Here is a 20279-nt window from a genome sequence, read left to right on the forward strand (position 1 = left end):
CTGAGGACTGAAAACCTAAAACTTCTTGAGTAGTTCTCTGTTAGTTTGAACCTTCAGACAGTCTGAGGACTGAAATCCTAGAAGTTTCTCAGTACTTCTCTGTTAGTTTGAACTTTCTGGTTAACAGAAGCCTTAAAACTTGTGACCATGAGTCTTGATTTGACATTTAGACCATCAATCTGAGTTCTTCTCAGACTTTCACCTGTGGGTTTTTTAGAAATCCTCAACAAACTTTGATTCTCTTCACTGAACAGTAAAGTTTGTGGAGATCAGAAGGTAACATTAGTTTGATCGATGCCTTCAACTACTAGTAGACTTTATCTGGAAAGCAGTTTTCTGAAATGAGTTCTTAGTAAATCTGTCCACAATCAAACCAAGAACATAGAAAGAGGAAATGTTTGAAGAAACAACTTGATGTTTTCATTTCAGACTAGTAAACACTTTCAGACTTTTATCTGTTTTTGCTCTTTTTGATCGTTTTATTGTCTTTTCTGTTAATTTGATCTTCTAAAGTCTAACTGGTGTCTTTTCAAATGTTTTGTCTTTAGTTTGATTCTTCTTAAACATTTTTTGCTCTTTTCTCATCTTATATTCTTTTCTAATGTCTGATTTGATTTCCAAATATTTTGTCTTTTTAATGTTTAATTGTTGTTTTTTCAAATGTTTTATCGGCTTGTGTGAAATTTTTTTCTTTCCCAATTTTTAATTTTTCGATTAAATCTTTGTTTTTCTTTTTAAATGTTTTACCAGCTTTTAATGTTTAATTTTCTTTTTAAATGCTTCATTGTATTTTCTGTTTAATTCCTATTTGAAGTTTTATTGTCTTCAATATTTTGTCAGTTTAATAAAAGTAAACTTTAAATACAATTAAATGATATTAAACTGACAAAATATTGAATGAGATAATTAAACACGATACAAAACATGTACGTATGACATTAAACAAAATTTTAAAAATAACATTATTCAAAATTACAGAGAACATATTCTAGATAATTACACATTTAAAAAATACTTTTTAAACAAGAATAATATTAAACATTTAAAAAATACAAAACATTAAATTATATTATTAAACCTTTAAAAAATACTTTTTAAACCAGAATAATATTAAACATTTAATAAATCCAAAACATTAAATTAGATTATTAAATCTTTAAAAATACTTTTTAAACAAGAATAATATTAAACATTTAAAAAAAATACAAAACATATTTTAGATAATTACACATTTAAAAAATACTTTCTAAGCAAATTTTTTTTAGTTTTATTGTATTAATTTTTCCCCCCTTTCATTTAATTGCTTTTTGTTATGTAGTTTATTTCTTTAATCTTCTTTTTCTGTCAAGATTTTAACCCCAACCTTAAAAGTGAAACAAACCCTTAAATCACAATGAAAATACTTCTGTTGTCACAATCATGAGTTAGTCAATTATTCAGTTTATCAATTCAACTTTATTTGTTTAGCACCTTTTACACAGATGACAAAACTAAACAAGCAAAGAGAAAAAACTATGCTAAAACTATGATTAAAACTCAAAACCATTAAAAAAAAAAAAAGATTTAACATGGTAATAAAATCTGTTGTGTCCAGGGGATGGAGGGAGTTTATTTAAGTCTTCTTGGGCTCACGTGGGAAATCATTTAATATATAAACTTGATATTCAGTCTAAGGAAACTGGAAACTGCAGAGCGACAGAAGAACCAACAATATCTCCTGTTTTCTCCTTTAATGATTCGACTCTTCTTGTGCTTTCAGACCAAAGAACTACAGACTCTTCACAACCTGCTCAAACTCTTGGTACAGGACTTCACCACATGGGTCAAGAAGGTTTCTGTCTCATTTCTACTCTGAAGCTCACCTTCTCCTGCTCAAACTGCTGACAAATGTTTCTGCTGCTCTAAAGTCTGCTCTCCAGAACTTCCTAAAAACTCTCAAAGTCTCTTCTGCTGCAGGTTGCTTTGTAGAACTGTTCCAGAAAACCTCACTAAACCACATGGAGGGGCCTCAAGATAGTCGTCCAAATGAAACCATACAAAAACCAAACTAGCACAACCCAAACGCTAAAGTCTCCTGCAACCTACCAGAGAACCTCTGAGAACAGAGAATCAGGACAGGGACTCTTACCTTCTGGACAACCAACGCTGGTTCACAAACAAGAATACAGAATGTGTCTGACCAAAAACCTCTAAAGACTCACTACAGCCAAGATAAAGACACAACTCACCTGCACCAAATCCACTAATCACTGCACACATTAGCACCATGTGCTAACTGCGGCTAAAGAACCACATTTACCAAGACAACTATCCAGTACAAAGCCCTAAAACACACCAAGAAACACATTAAAGATGATTTTACTGCTGGAAGCTGCAAGCCAACGCCTAAAGAACAAACTGAAGCAATGGAGCCAAACCCGGTTCACTGGTGAAGAGAAACAGAGTAAATGTTTGCCTGCAGCTAAATAAAGCAGGAAGACACTGAGCTGCTCAGGTGTTCCTGATAACACCAAGCAGCCACCTGGACAGCCAATAGGAACACAGCTTACTGGAAGTCCAGAGGGCTGGGTTAGTGAAGGAAATTTAGTTTAAAGTTGAAGCAGAAAGTTAATAAAGAAAGTTGAAAACCACCTTCTGATCCCTGAAATCTCTGAGTTTTCACACAAAGAACACCTGAACATGTCAAACTGGTTCCATAGTAGAACCATCATTGTAAAAATGTCATATTATGGTGTGTTGCTCAAAAAAACATTCCAACCCGGCTGTCTAGGGGCGCTGATGAGCAACACAAAAACAGGACAAACGCTGGTTTCCAGGGGGTTAGGAGGCTATTTATTTGAAAGAGGAAGTTTACAACAACACAACAGAGCAGAAAAATCACAAAGTCTGTCTTTAGTTCAGCTGAAAATATTAGTTTTTGTCTTTTTTATTGACCAGACTTATCAGGAAGTAGATGAAGAATAATTAAAGCTCTCATGTAGAAGTCCAACTTATTTTGGATCCTTGTGAAGAGTTTAACTTTAGAGTTTGTAAAGCTGTTGAGTTTTTAGAGTCACATGGATTGTTTTGACATTTAATAACTGAGTCCTGAAATAAAATTACAGTTGTAGATTTCTCTCATTTAGTCTGGACTAAACAAATAAACAGCAGCATAAATCTCAAATGTCATTATGAGGAGTCTGGATTGAGGTTTCTCACTTGATAATGATCAAAACATGAAATTTAGGTTGGTTTAAAGGAATATTCCACCTTAAATCTTTGAATGTTGACCTAAAAGGTTGGTTTCAGGAAGTATTCCACCTACAAGGTCCTCACATATCCACCTTAAAGGAAGATTCCACCAAAAATCCTTGGACATGCACCTAAAATGTTGCTTTAACCGAGTATTCCATCCAAAATCCTCAAAGAGACCTGAGGGGCTGGTTAAAAGGAATATTCCACCTAAAATCTGAAAGGGTGTGTTAGAAAAAAATCCTTCAATGTAGACCAAAAAAGTTAGTATGGAGGAATATTCCACCTGAAATGTAGACCTGAGAAGTTGGTTTGGAAATATATACCATCCTAAACATCCTTACATGTAGACTAAAAGATGGTTTTGAAGAAAATTCCACCTAAAATCCTCCAATGTAGACCTAAAAGGTGAGTTTAATGCTATATTCCACCTAAAATTCACTACTGTAGACCTTGGAGGTTGGTCTGATGGTATATTCCACCCAACATCCTTGAACATAAACTTAAAAAGTTCGTTCAAAGGAATATTCCACCTAAAATCCTTCAATGTAGACCAAAAAAATCTTGGTGTAAAGGAGTATTCCACCTTAAATGTAGAGCTAAAGGGTGGTTTGGAGTAATATTCTACTCTAAAATCTTCCAATGTAGACCTAAAAGGTTTATCTGATGGTATATTCTACCCAACATCTTGGAACATTTACCTAAAAGGTTGGTTTAATGGTATATTCCCAGAAGAACCCTTGAACATTGGGCTTAATGGTATATTCCACCCAAAATACTTGTACATATACCAAGAAGTCAGTGTAAAGGAAATGCAGACCTAAAATGTTTGTTTAAAGGAATATTTAAACGATTATTTTCATTATTTAATAATCTGTTATCAGTCAGAACCCTGGCAAACTTATTTTCATCAGTTTTTTAGTGGAAGTCACAAATAAAGGAGCTCTTGGTTTTTCCCGGCGTTACTGAGTCCAAAGCTGCCGTTTCAACACAGAACGTTCACATGCATCCACAAACCTCTCAGCACTCAAACATCCACAGACAGGAGGCCGGCTGGACCGAGGCTCGGCGGCGTCCTCAGACCCACGAGTCGGGGAGTCTGTGAACTTGTTGGTCCGGTTTGAAGGCCTCCGTGTGGTCCAGTAGAAGTCCAAGTAGTCGGTGTTGGCTTTGAACCACAGCGACTGGCCTCCATCAGGTGGACCGGCTCGTCCTCGTAGGACTCCTCCTGTAGCCTTGAGGGAACCACAGGAACATTCAGTAGATGTTGGAGTTCTTCCTGTCAGGCTCATGGTAGAACGGCTCTGAAGAATCTTGTACTTGTCTTATCTGGAACAATCTAACAGCCTAAACTGTTAACAGCAGTGTAAAGAAGCAAACACACAAGCATTGATTAGGACTCAAACTAGATTTATTTTAGAAAACAAATCAGCTTAGAGGCATTTGTTCACACGTGGCTGAATAGGAGGCCGTCCAATCAGATTCGAGGTCTTCACTCTGTAGGTTGTTTGTTGGGTGAGACTCTTGGACCTCCATCAGCTGACGTGGATGTTTGATGGTCTTCCTCTCTAGTGCCAGATGATTCATCCATGAATTCAGCAGCTACAGACTGAAATGAATCTCATGCTGCCGTTATTGAATTCCTGTTCCAGATCAAATGTTCAGATCTCACCTTGAATGCAGCCGTCTGCTGTCTGATAGTTTTTCTCCTTGTAGTCTTCAATAAAGTCTTTTTCCTCATGTCAGGATGTGGTGAGACTCTTTCTCAGTCTCTGCAGACGTCCCTCATTGTGCATCTCCAGAGAAGAAACAGAAAAACTGGTCACTGCTTCAGCATCACAAACGCTCTCCAGCATTGAGAGTGTTTTAGGAATTCATTCATTGTGTTGTGAACTTTGAAAGAGCAGAAACTTTACAGCTGCCAAAGATATGAGCTCCAATTCTGGATGTTTTAGGAAATGAAGTTCATCAAATGAACACTTGATTTTTGCTGATAACTCATTAAATTACTGAAGAAATCTAACATAAAAACCTGTAAACTCTCAGGCAGCTTTTGTTAAAGTTTGTCTATAATTCTATCATCATGTTCTGGAACCAGGACTCTGCAGAAGTTCCTTCAATCAGATACTTGTGTGTTTCTATTTAAGGCCTCAGGTTTGAACGTACAGCAGAGGATTAGAAAGGAATGATTTTAATATTTAAATCAGTCCAGTAAATGTTTGGCATGAAAATTATTAAAATTTTTATTTAGATAGATTTGTGTCATAAATAATATTGCAGAGTCTCACTTAAATATATCCAAATGAGTTCAGTGTATTTACATTTTATACAATATTTGACTTCTTAATCTCAATACTGTAGGGTCTGACCCTAAATATTATAATAATGATGTCAATTTAAATAATATTGTAGTGCAGAGTCATAAACTTTAATCAGCTAAACTTACATAATAAATATCACTGTACAATCTTAACCTGAACATTCATATTATTGAGGTAAATTTACATAAATCAAGATATTCTAGGGTCTTAACTGGAATATTTCTAACATTAATCATTTTGCATTGTGCTGATAAACAACAATAACCCGACTTTCAGATAATATTTATTGTCTGTGATTGTGAGACTAAATTCCTCCACACAATTTTAATGTAAAACTTCAGGGATGACTGCTAACCATAAGTATTCTGATCAATAATTCATGATCAATATCAGGACAGATGTTACAATTCCAGCTGTTGCATTAGACTGCAGTTATTCACAGAGAAATTAAAACATCACATTCCTCATAAAAACTAGATGGGACTTTTATTAAATAAAGTGTTGGTGAATAAACAGTGTAAAAAGTGCAAAGCAGCTCCATTAAATCAGGAGATGTGAGACTTCCACAGCATGGATCACCATCTGCTGTGTTGATTCATAGCTGAATGTCAGAATGAACTGAGCTAGAAAAGCTGCTTTGAGCTGCAACATTACGGTCTGACAATCCAACACCATCACAGTTTTCATCTGGTTGTTTTGCTCCAACATGCTGTGAAGTTCAGTTTTTACCTGAATCAATACAGAGATTCTATTTCCAGCCAAGACTGGAATAAAAATTAGAATGTTATGAGGTTATTAATGCAACTAAATCCTTTCAGATAGAAGGATTTACTTCTAAGTTCTAATTCAAGTTTCAGTTGGAGCTCATTGCATTCACAAAGAAAAACAGCGAAACCTTCATAGCAACATTTAATAAACCTAAAGCTTCCCTGTTGGCTCATTGGTGAAGTTTGTTACTGAGCATCTGAACCTTAAATCCAGTGAGACGACCATCTTCAGTCCAGGCCAGTCAGAGAACTTCAAGACCTTCCATCAGCTGGACCAGATGTGGCATCATCTCCCTCTGAACATCTGGATGACAGGAGAAAAGACAGAAATCAAACACAGATCACAGAAATACAATTTATTCACTTTCATCATTTTAGAAAAGTAGCATGAACTTTATTAAAACTTGACAACATCAGTAATGAAAGTAAATGTTTTTATCTCACGTTGAAGCTAAATTTAAAGTCAATTTTAATGACAGTTTATCCTGAGAGGAGTGAGAATGGAGCTTTTCTTTCCTTTTTAGAATATTCCCTCAAAATATTCTGTTTATTATTGGCCTTAGAAGCATTTTTCTTTACTTATTTATTTTTAGATACCTCAGACTGATGCACTTTGCTGGTTTTCAGATAATTTCATGTACAATGACAATAAAGATCTTCTAACATATTTTGCTAAAACAAGAACTGAAACCTTCTCAACCAACTCTCAGTCTGCAAAATTCCAACTGCGACAAAGAATTATCTGATGTAGTTATTATTATAGTCTTTACTGAACCAGCCCTGGAATTAATAAAAATCTGTATATGGATATGATTTTCTCTGATGGGACCACTAAAACTGCATCCAATAAAGTAAATCTCTTCTGCACTGCACACATACTACACTTTTGTATAACTCTGGATGTCAGAGTAAAGGCAGACAGATCCACTAATCAGCCACAACATTCTGACCACTGACAGCTGAAGAGAACAACATCCATCATCTTGTTCTAATGCAACGTTCTGCTGGGAAACCTTGACATTCATGTGGATGTTTGACATGTACCACCACCTAAACACTGCAGGACAAACAACCCCCTAGTCTCCATGGCAACAGCAGTCCTTGATGCCAGCTGCCAGCCTCAGCAGGACAAACTGAAACTACTCAGGAGTGGTCCGAGGAACACGACAGAGCTAAGCTGTTCACCTGGGTTCCACACTTCCCACATCCACATCTGATGGAGCATCTGTGGGATGGTCCAGGATCAGCCTGGTCTAGGTAGGACCCACCCTGCAACCCACAGGATCCACAGGATCCACAGAATCCACAGGATCCCCAGAGGTTCTGATGAACCACTGGGTCAGAGGAGTTTTAGCAGCATAAAGGGACCGACACAGTATTAGTCAGGTGGTCAGAATGTTCTACTGTTATATTGTCATGCTGATTATATGATCAGTAAATTTTACCATCAATTATAACGTCCACATTGATCAGGGAAAAAAACAAAAACTATCAGTTCATTCAGAAACTGTGGGGTTAAACCTAAAAACACAGACCTCAACAGCAGTTTGTTTCAAAGCACAACACCAGCTGGTTTTCACTGAAGAAGCTTTCAGAGCAATAATTAAATGACAGTTTTGTTCTCATTAAGTTCAGTCAGCCAAAATAATGTAGACACACATCAGGAAAAGAAAAACTTTTATAAATATTTCATTTGTATAAGTACTTCTATACATATAGATTCCTCTTTCTAAGTTAGTTCAAATCATGTCAACTCTGTGTCCTGTTGTACGATGTTTTCCCAACAGATGGCGCTACCCTCATGAATGGAGCATCAACAAGTGACGTCTACAACACAACAGAAATGTCTGGAAGCCAGTGGCCACAACTTTGAGCACCTCTTGTAATTGTAGAGGCCAAAGATAACTTTTATTAATCTCCTGATGTCTGAATAAATTTGGTCTTGAAACATTTATGCAAGTTTTTCTTTTCCTGATGTGTATAAACATTATTTTGGCTGACTCTGTATAATGGGTTTCTAACAGGTCACCAGGCAACATCTTTTTATAATAATGACAAACATACCTGCATTCTACAGGAGTGATTTTCCTCATGTGCAGGTAAAGATGTGTGAGGAGCTTAGAGATGACAGGAGCAGGAGTCATCCTCACTAATTCAGCTTCCACCTAGAAACAGAAAGACCACAAACAAACACACTGATATACTCTCAAACGTTCAACCTCACGGCCTCAAAATATCTGTTTAGGAAGTGTTGTGTTTCTAAATTCTGCTGAAAGCATTGACAGACATTCTCTTACAAGGTTGTGTAAAAAGCAGCCTGTCCTCTGAGCTACTGAGAAATCTTCCTGAACAAAGTTTCTACGTGTAAATCAGCTCAACAAAAACTAAAACCTCAGTCAGAGATAACAGGTATCCCAAATTATGAAGAACTTTCTTTGTTAACTCAGACTTTCTGCTTCAACCTCACATAAAAAGGGGAGTTTAACTCATCAGGTGACTGAAAATGAACGGCTTGTGCAGTTCTAGATCCAAAAGTAGGATGTTTCAACTCATGTTTTACTACAAATACATGCAATAATAAATAAATACAATGGCTGGTTGTTAGTTTATTCACTATTAATGTCACTTTATATACTGGATTGAACTTGAGCAGTGGAAGAGAGAAGGAATTTAATGAAATTATGGAGATTCAGAGAGTTAATGTTGTGCAATGTTAAGTTAAGCGCAGTTTAATTCAAACCAGCTGAATGTTAAACTTCAGTGCAGCTGAACAGGTTTCAGTTAACCTTAAAGTAAAATAACTTTTTTAAAAGCTAAAACACACAGCAGAGAAATACAGGTTGAGATATGCATTCTAATGATGAGGACAGCTGCAGCAGCAACTAACACAGGTGTTCAGCGGTAAGTTAGCCACCTGTGTTAATTAGCCCGCTAGCTAACTTAGCCGCTTAGCTAGCTAACGCGTCCGGACCAACTGCTCAAACACGACAAAACACAACTAGTCGCTGACTTAACGTACAACAAAACAACGCTACAGGTTAGAAGTATTTATCTTCTTACCGTGTTTTACTCCAAAAACAAGGTCAACAGCAACCAGAGATGCTACCAGACGAGCCGACCATAGCTACATAAAAGACTAGATCCGCTAGCGAGCTGTCTTCTATGTATATCTATGGTCTGACCAATCACTGCTCTCTGGCTCTCAGTCAGTCTGACCAATCACTGCTCTCTGGCTCCGCCCTCTGAGAATCTTGTTGTCGTTTGGCTCCACACTTGCTGATGACCACTTCCGGTCTCAGAAAATGAAAAAACGGACCTTTATACGTTTCTGTCTCTTACTGATTTTATTTTTTTGTTATTCTAAATATAAAATGAAAATCAAAGCATTTTTTAAAAAATCGTATATCCCTTTTTGATTATGAAAAGGAAAAACGCCTTGTATTTCAATTTTAATTTTTGCATTTTAAAACGAAAATCAAATAACCACTCGTTTTTTGTTTTTCAATACCTGTTTCAGAACGGAAAATCCAATTGCCAGATAAATACATGGACCATCGCAGCCAGAAATGTGGGAGTTGCAAAGTCGAGACTGAAATCCAACGATCAGGATCCATCAACTTTGATACGACCTAAAGGAGGACATAAAGCTGCTGAATCAGTGTCTTCTTTAAAATCACTTCTTAAAACCCATTTTTATAGACTTGATTTTAATATTGTCTATTTATATATTTATTGATTGATTTTTAAATTAGAATTTTTATATTGTTCATTTTATTCTCTTTAACCCTTATATATTTACTTATATAACTGATTTATTTACTGTTATTATTGTTATTTATATAATCTATTTTTATGAATTGATTTTTAAAATACAAATTTTTTTGGTCATTTTATTCTCTTTAACCCTTTATGTGTTTACTTATGTAATTTACTTATTTACTATTTTTATTATTATTATTGTTATTTATATAATTTATTTTTATTAATCTATTTTTAAAAGTATTTTTTGTTGATTTTATTCTCTTTCACCCTTTATATATTTACTTATTTAATTTATTTATTTATTATTCTTAAATATTTATTTATTTTTGTTTAATCAATTTTTATTAATTGACTTTAAAATGTTATTTTTTATTGTTCATTTTATTCTCTTTCACCCTTTATTTATTTACTTATTTAATTAATTTATTTACTATTATTAATTAATTAATGTATTTACTATTATTTATTTATTATTGTTATTTTTTTTTCTATGTGCTTATGGTCATACCCTCTATTTTCTTTTATTCCACTCCTTCTTTACCTTTACTTGGTTGTGGTATTTTGAAAATCTTTTGTTTATAGCTTTCTGTTGTTTAACGTTCATCTTGAATTTCCTTCATTTCTTTTTTGTTCTCTCTGTAAAGCAGCTTGTAAACAGTGTTTTTAATGGTGCTATATGAATAAAGTCATTGTTATTGTTGTTACTTAGATAGGATCTTAAAATATTAATGTGTTGAGCCACTTTGTTTCCCATTTGTAAATCCAAATCTGCGACAAACGCCAGACTTTTTTCAGACTTTTCATTGCATAAGAGTCACTGACTCCACCTTTAATCCTGTTATCGGTCTTTTACACCTCACACTGTGTTCCTGTAAACACTGTGATGTCCTTAAAACGAGGACGCCAACAAAGAACAGACAGTAATAACAGAAACCCTGTGGTCTCATGTCCCCTCACTGATCTCGGTGCCTCCATCCCAATCACCTGATAAATTCATCTCCTCGAAGCGTCCCTGCATCAGATCTTCCCTCTCCTCCGTCTCTCTCGGCCCATTATCATCCACCCTCACCTCAGCTCTCTTTCCTCCACATCAGCATCAAAGCCGCAGACATCAAAAGTGCAACGTAGCCGCTCATCTGGATGTGCTTCGTTCACGCTGGTGGGACTAAATAAAACAGCGTGCATCCACTAGACGACTGTCATTAAAGTTTGAACTGGAGAGGATTAGCTGTCAGGAATGGACATGAATGCGATCCTCAAACACATGTACAGCACAAGAACCTCACATCCTCACATGTGGAAGTCTGCAGTCTGAGGAGAGTTTAACTAGAGGAGATCAGTTATAATATTACCATCCAGCTGTGTTCAGAAACAGCTTCAGAAAGGAAGGTTGCAGTTAGAGAGAGCAGAGTAGTGCTTAACCCTTTGATGCGTAGACCACATGAGGAGATACCCATTTTCCATTGGATTTGGGTCACTTTTGACCCAGGTTATGCATCAAAGGGTTAAGTATGTGTTTAAGTTCATATGAATCATTGAGTAGAACTGATGAAGAATTAATGCAGTTTGATTGGCAAAGTTTTTACCTTTAACTCAGAGACTGGATGCTTTTACAAGAATTGAAGTTAAAAGATTCATTCAAAACCACTTCAGTATTAAAATACAAGTTCACTAGTCAGATGCATATTAACAGGTTTAACTCACTGACATCAGTCCTCTGCTCCTACTGGCCGTTAAAAACCCTTTAGTCAACGCTTCAATGTGGAAGTTCTGGAAGACAAACTGTTCAGATCTAAGTTCATGTGAAGCCACTCGGAGCAGGTTGAAATTAGCTTCTTTCTTTACAGTATAGCCATCAGTTTAAGGGACAACCCAAAGAGAACATTTCAAACTAAACAAACTTCAAGCCAGATTAACTTTTGGATGTGTTCAATCCACAGAAATAGATCTATGGATTTTGTTTCCCATTTCTTACATAACGGGAACAAATTTCATCCGGTCTGGATTGATTACAGCCATAAACAGCTGCTCTGTGCTCATGTATGTTCATTTTACTGCAATTTACTGCATTTTACTCTGGTTCTGAAGAAGAACTTGTAATTAAACTGAAAAAATAGGACATTTATTTGATGTGAAACTAAATTACTATTGAGAATTGTATAAAAAGTTGTCATTAAAGAGAATAAGGATTTGTACGTGATCAAAGTGATGGATCAGGAGATGTTTTTCTCATCAATCTTCTCTGTGTCTGACTTTATGTCTCACTATTTCACATTTTCTCCTTCCTTTTTCTTCTCTAAACCTTTCACCTCTCTGCTCTCTTCTCCTGCCTCTTTTCTTTGCCCTTTATACCCCTCTAACTCTGCCCTGTTGTATTCGATGCAGAGTGTGATTCCAGTATGGATACATCCTGTGCACCAAGTGTTGGCTTCAGTTTCACTTCCCGAGCTCCCGTGGATATACAACATATGTTCAGCAGCTAAATTTGGACTTTTTTCTTTTTTTTTCCCTCTCTCATCTGCCAGTGAAGTTTGCAGCCTAGCAGTGTCGCACTCTCTGCTGTTCTTTGTCTCGCTGACACCTTCTTAAATGTTTTTGGCGCCTTTTTTCTTCTGTGCTTTCTCCATTTTCAGCCCATTCATCTTTCCAACCTGCATGCTTTTGTCTGCGCCGCTGTCTTCCTGCCTCTCCTTGTCTTCCTCTCGCTCTCCAAATTCGCTCTGTCTGTCAGCGATATTGTCACTGTATACGAGTACAGGCACAGACAAGCAAGGACAAAAGACAACATCTGCTAGAAAAAGCAGCCGTGGACGCCTTCTTGATCCGGGCTCTGACAAAAGGCGGCGACACTTGACAATCAACGGGTGCTCAGAACTCCATTTGCAGCAAAGATGGCAGAGTGTCAGCGGCTCATAGCAGACTCTCAGGTAAACAGAGCAGGAAGGCTCTGCAGTGGAGGAGGAATGGTTACCCAGTGTGGGCCTGCATGCTTAGCAGAGCCACTAATTGCAGTGATAAACATGAGATGGAGGAGATAAGAGATAAATACTCACAGGAGTGAACCTGTGGAGGGAGGTGGGTGGCTTACAGACGTACTGTACACACAGAGAAGTGTGGAAACGCACACACAAAATCTCCAAAAAGCATCCCTGAAACACAGCACTGCAGTATGTTACAGGCAGTTTTAATCTAAAGTAGGTTCCTTTAAAGAAACAAAAGCAATAACAGTAATGCAACCAGGAGACGTGACATCTTTTCAGTAGTCAAGGTAACATGCAGGATTAAATTGTTTTAGCCTGTCTACATTTTTTTTTCTGTTTCCGTCTCTCTCGCTTGTTCTTCCTTTTTTCTCTCTCTTGTCCCCTGTGTTCAGTATCAGCATATCCTAATTGAAATCCAGACACGAGGGGTTTCAAAGGGCAAATCGGCGAAGCTGCCATGCTTGCGAGACAGATGAAAAGGAGGCAGAGAGCAGAACTGCACATGCAAACTTTAAGGATAAAACTGTTAAAAAGCACAGAGGAATAACAGGATTTGAATATTAATTAGAAATTATTCCACCTTGGCATTAATCTTTCTGAATACAGGAGCCAATAGCGATGATAGTCATAAAAAAATTATATTAGGCCCATATTTAGTTTCCTGCTTCATTAATATCTTCATGGATGCTTCATGCAGCTTCACAGGGATCTGAGGGCATCACTGAGTTCATGTTTCTGAATTGTATTTCTGATTCTGACTAAATTTCAGATGGTTGATGAGGACTATAGTCTATCCCAGATATATTCAGGAAACGTAAGGTCTTTGAAATTCATGAGTGTCTTCATAGTTTGCCCTTCACTGCAACCTTGTGTCATGCATTATGCAAATTCCAGAGTGTCTGAGTTGGAGCTCATGTTCTGCCTCCTATTCTCACCGTGGACGGAGTCACAGTGCACATCTATGAGCCTCTACAGCCAAAAGCTCTTAACACCGAGACCCAGCCGCAAGAAACGAGGCAGGAATCAAAGTCAAACACATTATCATTAAACCCACTCAGCACTTCCAACACGTGAAACATCTCGACTCAGTGCTTTCTCCTCAACTAGTGACAGAATATTGATTGGACCACATTCAGTGAAACTACTAGCCAGTCTTCCATATTTACAGCAGCACAACATGCTGAGATAAGTAGAAAACTGAGCTAAAACCAAGAGCTTTGAAATAACTTTCATGTGCAGCTGCTTTGAAGTGCATGGAGATTACCAAGGTTACTGTAATTAAAAGTCCAACTAAATATCAAATAAATAAATTGCATGAATAAAAAAAACAAAACAAAACTGCTGCCTTTGTTGCTCCACGATTTTGGAGGACAAAGGATGAACTTTGCTTTGTAACTTTATTACAAATTCAGCAAAGTTGCATAAGACAGTATCTGGTAAACTTATATAACTTCCTTTAGAGGGCACGGTTTCTTTTGCTCCTCATACTTTTGCTTTGTAAACAGTTGCAGCGAGTGTTTGGAGGTTCTGTGTTCCTGCCTGCATGCTGGTAATTCAATCAGTGGCGTTGATGGGCGTCGTTGTTAAGAGGAGTTATGCTGCGAGGCGACTCCCGCTCAAACACAGGAAGAGATGATGTCAGGAAATAGTGATTAAACCACAGAAAATCACTGCACCTCATGAAAAATGCAACTTTTGATTACAGTAGTTAAAAAAGGAAAGAAGAGTATGACCCAGTCAGCTGTATTCTGGAACAAAACTGCTGAAAGGTCAAGGAGGGAACGTTCCATTTCCAACGTAAAATGCAAAGAAATATAATTTTCATGCAAAAATCACAGCTTGTATTTCTGTTCTGTTTGATTACTGTTTCTTCTTTTAGCTTTGCATGTCAGAGCACATCTCAGTTTCCCACTTTGCCTTTAGATGTCTCTGGTTGTTGATGTCGCCCATCACTGTAAACGGACAAATGCTGCAGAAACGGAGGAATCTTCAGTTGGCCTGATGAAGTGCCATTCATATCCTGCAGAGAACTCCAGGAGGTCATCATTAAACCCTTACAGACTAACCGAGGGTTGAACTACGAAGCAAGTTTAACGTAACCCGGCTTTCTTCGACAAAACCTGTCAGATTTAAATGGTATCATGAAGGTGGTTTCCAACTTTCTTTGTTAATTCAGGTTTTCTGCTTCAAACACATAAAAGGAGGCGTTTAACGTGCATTTGCTTCTTTCACAAACTAAACTGATTGTGGTCATCTGCTTCAGTCAACCAGTTGTAATAGAGAACGATGTGTGTGATATTTTTATTTATTTTCGATTGATCAATGCAGCCGATTATCTTTAACTAATAAAATTATTAAACTTTAGACTTCATATATTTAATTGTGATATTGTATTGAAGTACATTTAGGTGTGACACTATCCCATAATGCAGGAAATTACTTTAATTTGTGGCCAAATCAAAGTGAAATTAATGTCACTGATTGAATATTCTCTGTAATAAAACCAGTGGAAAAATCAGTTTTCCAATCTGTGTTCTATCAGCTGCAGTTTAAATGGACTTTGCAGCAAATCAGGATCAAACTTTACATATTTATTTGATTTCAGCTTCACCAATTAAATACACAGGTTCCATGGCAACGTGATGCAAACAGTGTGTGATACTGTAACTGTCTCGGTTTCATTCAGTAGTTTTAGTAAAGTACAGATCAGCATGTTTGCAGATAAAACATTTTCCCTCAGCTGATGTTTTTTCTCACAACGAATCGTCTAGAAACGCTTTGTTGAAAGGAAGACACTTCTTTCAGCTGATTTAAATCAGAAACTCTGAATATAACCTGTTCCTGACCAGGTTAGCTCCACAGCATCAGTTACCATGGAGATCCACCTCCACAGCATCAGTTACCATGGAGATCCACCTCCACAGCATCAGTTACCATGGAGATCCACCTCCACAGCATCAGTTACCATGGAGATCCACCTCCACAGCATCAGTTACCATGGAGATCCACCTCCACAGCATCAGTTACCATGGAGATCCAGCTCCACAGCATCAGTTACCATGGAGATCCAGCTCCACAGCATCAGTGGTTTCTGTACATTCTGTCGGATGTATGACATGTTTATGTGTCACTGTTGTTGCTATGAACTGTGTGTAATCTTTCAGTAAAGCCTGCATATGAGTGGATCAACAGAAAAGATGCATAATGGTGTTGAAAAATCTGCATTAGAGACCCCTCATACACTTAGCTGGAACACATCTTAAAGTACATGTAGATTGACAATGATTTCTTAAAAGTTGTAATTTCAGATATTTTCATCATTAATTCATGCATTATTATTGTTCAGCTATGAACAAATCAACGTATATCCATACAGTTCAGGTGATACTGGAGAGCAGGAAACCACACTTTTACCTCATTTCCTATAACCTTGTACCATTATCTTCTCACTGTCATATTTCTCCATCTAATCTACCTGATCAGAGTCTAATATCTCTTTCTTGCAAAAGCTGACCATGCCACATTTAGAGCTCATCGGAAATTCAACAGTAATACATTCCAGAGGAAGTCCTTTTGTGATTCGTTGATTGCTATAATCAATGAGGATAATAATGTGAAGGAAATATCTCCCGTCAGTAGATGGGAATGATTCAAATTTAAGATCAGGAGCTTTGCCACGAGGGAAGGTGAAGAGATGACTAATAGTTGGAGAATGAAGCGGGCGACTGTTACAGCTCGGATTAATCTCCTTTGTAGTCTGGAGAAAGTGTGGAGGACTGCGATTCCTTTCACCTGTTGCAATCACAGTGAGATGAACTGTGTGAAGAAAAGGACAGAGGAACCTTTGTCTGAGCAAAGCAGAATGGATTTATAGAAGAAAAGACAGAAAAAACTAATAACACATGAACAATAGCATGAAAACCAGCAGATATTCATAATATTAAATATGTTCACCCTTAATAACCTTTACAGGTACTTCTAAATGCCTGAGTTTTGATAGTAATACCTGTTTTTTTTTCAGTATGTTGAAGGATAAAGTCCATGATGGTTGGGTTTCTGGCACTGATGGTTTACAGCTAGATGTTATGATGGAAAGAGAAACTGGTATTTGAGACATTTGAAAATGGGAGAACAAATTTCCCCAAAGAAACACGGTTTAATTGCACAAATTTGAAAACCCAACAAAGAGATTTGGTATCAAGATAACTTTAGAATCCAACTGTGATTGCATCACATGAAGGGATTTACACTCTGGTGAAGTTTATCCTGACTACAAACGATTTAAATCAGAGTTGTCTTTAAAAAAAACAAAAAAAGGACAGTGTGGACCAACTGACGAAACCAAATTAGATTTTATTTAAGGTGGAACTGTTCACGGTCACAATCTATTTGTTCTTGATAGTCTAGGAGTTTGGAACACCTAATTATCTTTAAAACTTTAGAAATGCTTAGAAAAGTTTTAGAAATTAAGTGAAAATCTAATAAGCTAGTTGGCATTTCTCATAATTACAAGAGAAATGGTGTTCACTTTCCAAAGGATCATCCATGCAGTGGCATCTTGAAGAAAACTGGCAGTGAAAATAATGAAAACTGTAACTTTTATGGAATACTTCTAGCTGAATGCAAACAGCAGGAGAGTTTTGTAAGAAAGTTTCACAAACAGCAGCAACATTCATCTAGTTACCATCACGATCAAATTCAGAGAAACAAACAAAAACATCCTATAAGAGGCAAATTAAAAAGTATGAAAAACAAGCAAACGTTTTAGATTCAAATCATACGTCCTTGAATTTCACATTTTAACTCTGAAAAATTTTCAAAGTCCTGTCTTTTCTTTCTTTCTTTCTTTTTTTTTAACATCAAAAAGCACCAGTGACTGCATGCAACCCCTTTCTTAATGTTTTCACTTTGACATTTGATACATTGCCATTATAAAAATATTGATTATGGATCATGCCAGCACTGGAAGACATTTGGGCTTCAAAATGTTTGAAAAACCAACCTTCTCTTTTACAGTTTTCTACTCGATATCCATCAATAATAGGTATTGATTGGCTCAGCTTCCACATCAATGGCAGCATTTTTATTCCATGTTTTCTGTGTTGTTTGCTAACCCTACTCTAATCACAGTAACAGGGTTGCTAATCCATGCTAATGTGATCTTTTTCTCAGCAGTAGAAGCTAGATATTTAGCTGCTGTTACTGCTGACCAAGAGGACAAACTGACTGATGGAAAACAGTCCAAAGAATTAGTCTGATCCTGATAATATGAGGTAGAGTGAGACATTCAATCAAGGCTGACAATGGGATGAAAAGATGAAAAATAGAAGAGAGGACATAGCTTTGTTCTACACATTCTGTAGGAACACTGTTGGATGATGTAAATGACAAAAACGAGACAGAAAATGGCAAAATAAGACCGAAAATGACAAATACAAGACACAAAACAACAAAAACAAGACACAAAATGACAGAAACAAGACACAAAATGACAAAAGCAAGACCTAAAATGACTAAAACGTCGTCAACAGGTTCTGCTAACATGCTGTGGGACACATGTTCCATGTATAATAATTATTATTTAAAATATTATGTTGATTAAAAAAATATTCCTACAATTACAAGAGACATCAATGAAAAAAATAAAACCAAAAAAAGGAGATTTAAATTTGATTTGAACTGTTTTATTAGAGATTCAGTTTGGTCATCAGGGGGGTGGGACAAGAGAAAAATGACATTTTAGGGGAACTCCAGGCTTATTTGGTATTTTAAAAATATTTTCTCCTATGTTATTATTATTATTATTGTTATTATTTAGATTTGGTACATAAATTTCCTTTACTTAGATTATTAGATATTTGATGGGTTCTGGAATGACCCCTACAGCTGCTGTGAGCTGTTAGTTTTCTCGGTTTTTCTTGTTTTCTGGGTGAAATGGAGGTCGGCAGCATTTGTTTACTGCCCTGATGCTCTCAATCACTCAGCAGTAAATGTAAAAGGAGGATTTCTTTGACACGCTGAGGGAGTTTTGCCAAGCTTCAAATTTGTTTTTGTGTTAAGAGAAATTGCTTGAGTTCTAAATTCAAACAAAATGCCGATTTGACAGCTGGGATTTCAAATGTTGCTGTTGCAAACACAGTCCCACCGTAAGACTGGAGCGGCAGAATACATTTTTCAAAGCCTCAACCAGTCGCTCAGCATTGGTACTGTATTATTTTTCACAATTATCTTACAAAACAGCAGGCCAGGTGTGGAGGAAAGCAGTCAATCATCTATGGTGATGAAAGCGCAGCAGCAGCGTCAGCACTGCTCCCAGTCTCCCAGCTCCAGCTTCAGGAAAAGTAAAAGACACAGAGGGGAAAGTGAGAAGGGAAAAGCAGCCAGTGATGGGATAAGCTTCAGCCATTAGCACTGACAAACACCTCGCAGATTCAACAAGAGAGCGGATCTCTAAGTTAGTGTGTGGAGAAGATGGAAAGAACAAACGCACACAAGCTTTAAAGTACAAAACTTGTAGTAAAATTCCATTTGTTGCTTTGATGAATTCTATTTAAATGTAACGATTACAAGCAAGTCTGGACACAAATGTTAATCAGCCTCATAAGAGACCAGACTCTGAGAAGCTTTCTCTTATTTTATTACTCAGCCAAGGAAGGAAGGAGTTATGTGGCGATCGGCGTACGCTTGTCTGTCTGTCTGTCTGTTATCAACATTACTTTAGGACGAGGACAGAGACTTGTTCATGATTCTAGTCATTTGAAGTCACTGTAGATCACACTGCACTGACTTAGTATAAAATCTGCAAAATGTCTTCATCAAAGTAACAACTTAAAGTTCTGTGTTAAGAAATGTGTTTCTGCTTCATTCAAATTAAAAAAAAGGAAACAACAGACTTGCCTTTTACTATTAAAAAAGCAACATGTTCAACTGGGATCTCATAAGAAAGTTATGAAAATGTTGACCTGCAGTGTCTTCTTGTTTTGTCCTGTTTAAAGCTAAGCTACTGAAGTCGAGAAAAGCTTGTTTTTATCAGGACTATTTTCACTCCACCAAGGAACACGGCAGAGTTATGTGACAACCGGCGTACATTTGTCTGTCTGTCTGTCTGTCTGTCTGTCTGTTAGCAACATTACTCAAAAACAGACTAACAGATTTGGGTGAAATTTTCAGGGAAGGTCAGAAATGACTCAAGGACCAAGTGATTAGATTTTGGCAGT

At 36.8% G+C, this 20279-nt stretch overlaps 2 long non-coding RNA genes across 4 annotated transcripts in view; one reads left to right on the plus strand and one right to left on the minus strand.

Moving 5' to 3' along the window:
* LOC111566885 (uncharacterized) overlaps positions 1–2630 on the plus strand; it is a 25714-nt gene extending 23084 nt beyond the window's left edge. The window contains exon 14 of the long non-coding RNA XR_008599789.1: positions 1760–2630. This is a non-coding gene — a long non-coding RNA (uncharacterized LOC111566885). The remainder of the gene's footprint in view (positions 1–1759) is intronic.
* A 1840-nt stretch (positions 2631–4470) lies between these two features.
* On the minus strand, positions 4471–9506 carry LOC129347589 (uncharacterized). 3 transcript variants are annotated; one of them, XR_008599792.1, is made up of 4 exons: positions 9380–9506; positions 8384–8484; positions 4904–5027; positions 4625–4840 (listed from the first exon to the last, which is right to left on the minus strand). It is a non-coding gene; the product is annotated as an uncharacterized LOC129347589 (long non-coding RNA). The 3 variants fall into 3 exon arrangements; XR_008599793.1 differs by lacking the exons at positions 8384–8484; positions 9380–9506 and adding an exon at positions 4471–4583 and having other exon boundaries at positions 4685–4840; positions 4904–6678; XR_008599791.1 differs by lacking the exons at positions 8384–8484; positions 9380–9506 and having other exon boundaries at positions 4904–6852.
* Positions 9507–20279: the final 10773 nt, after the last annotated feature.

Source organism: Amphiprion ocellaris, chromosome 19 (genome assembly GCF_022539595.1).
Source record: "Amphiprion ocellaris isolate individual 3 ecotype Okinawa chromosome 19, ASM2253959v1, whole genome shotgun sequence".
NCBI lineage: Eukaryota > Metazoa > Chordata > Actinopteri > Pomacentridae > Amphiprion > Amphiprion ocellaris.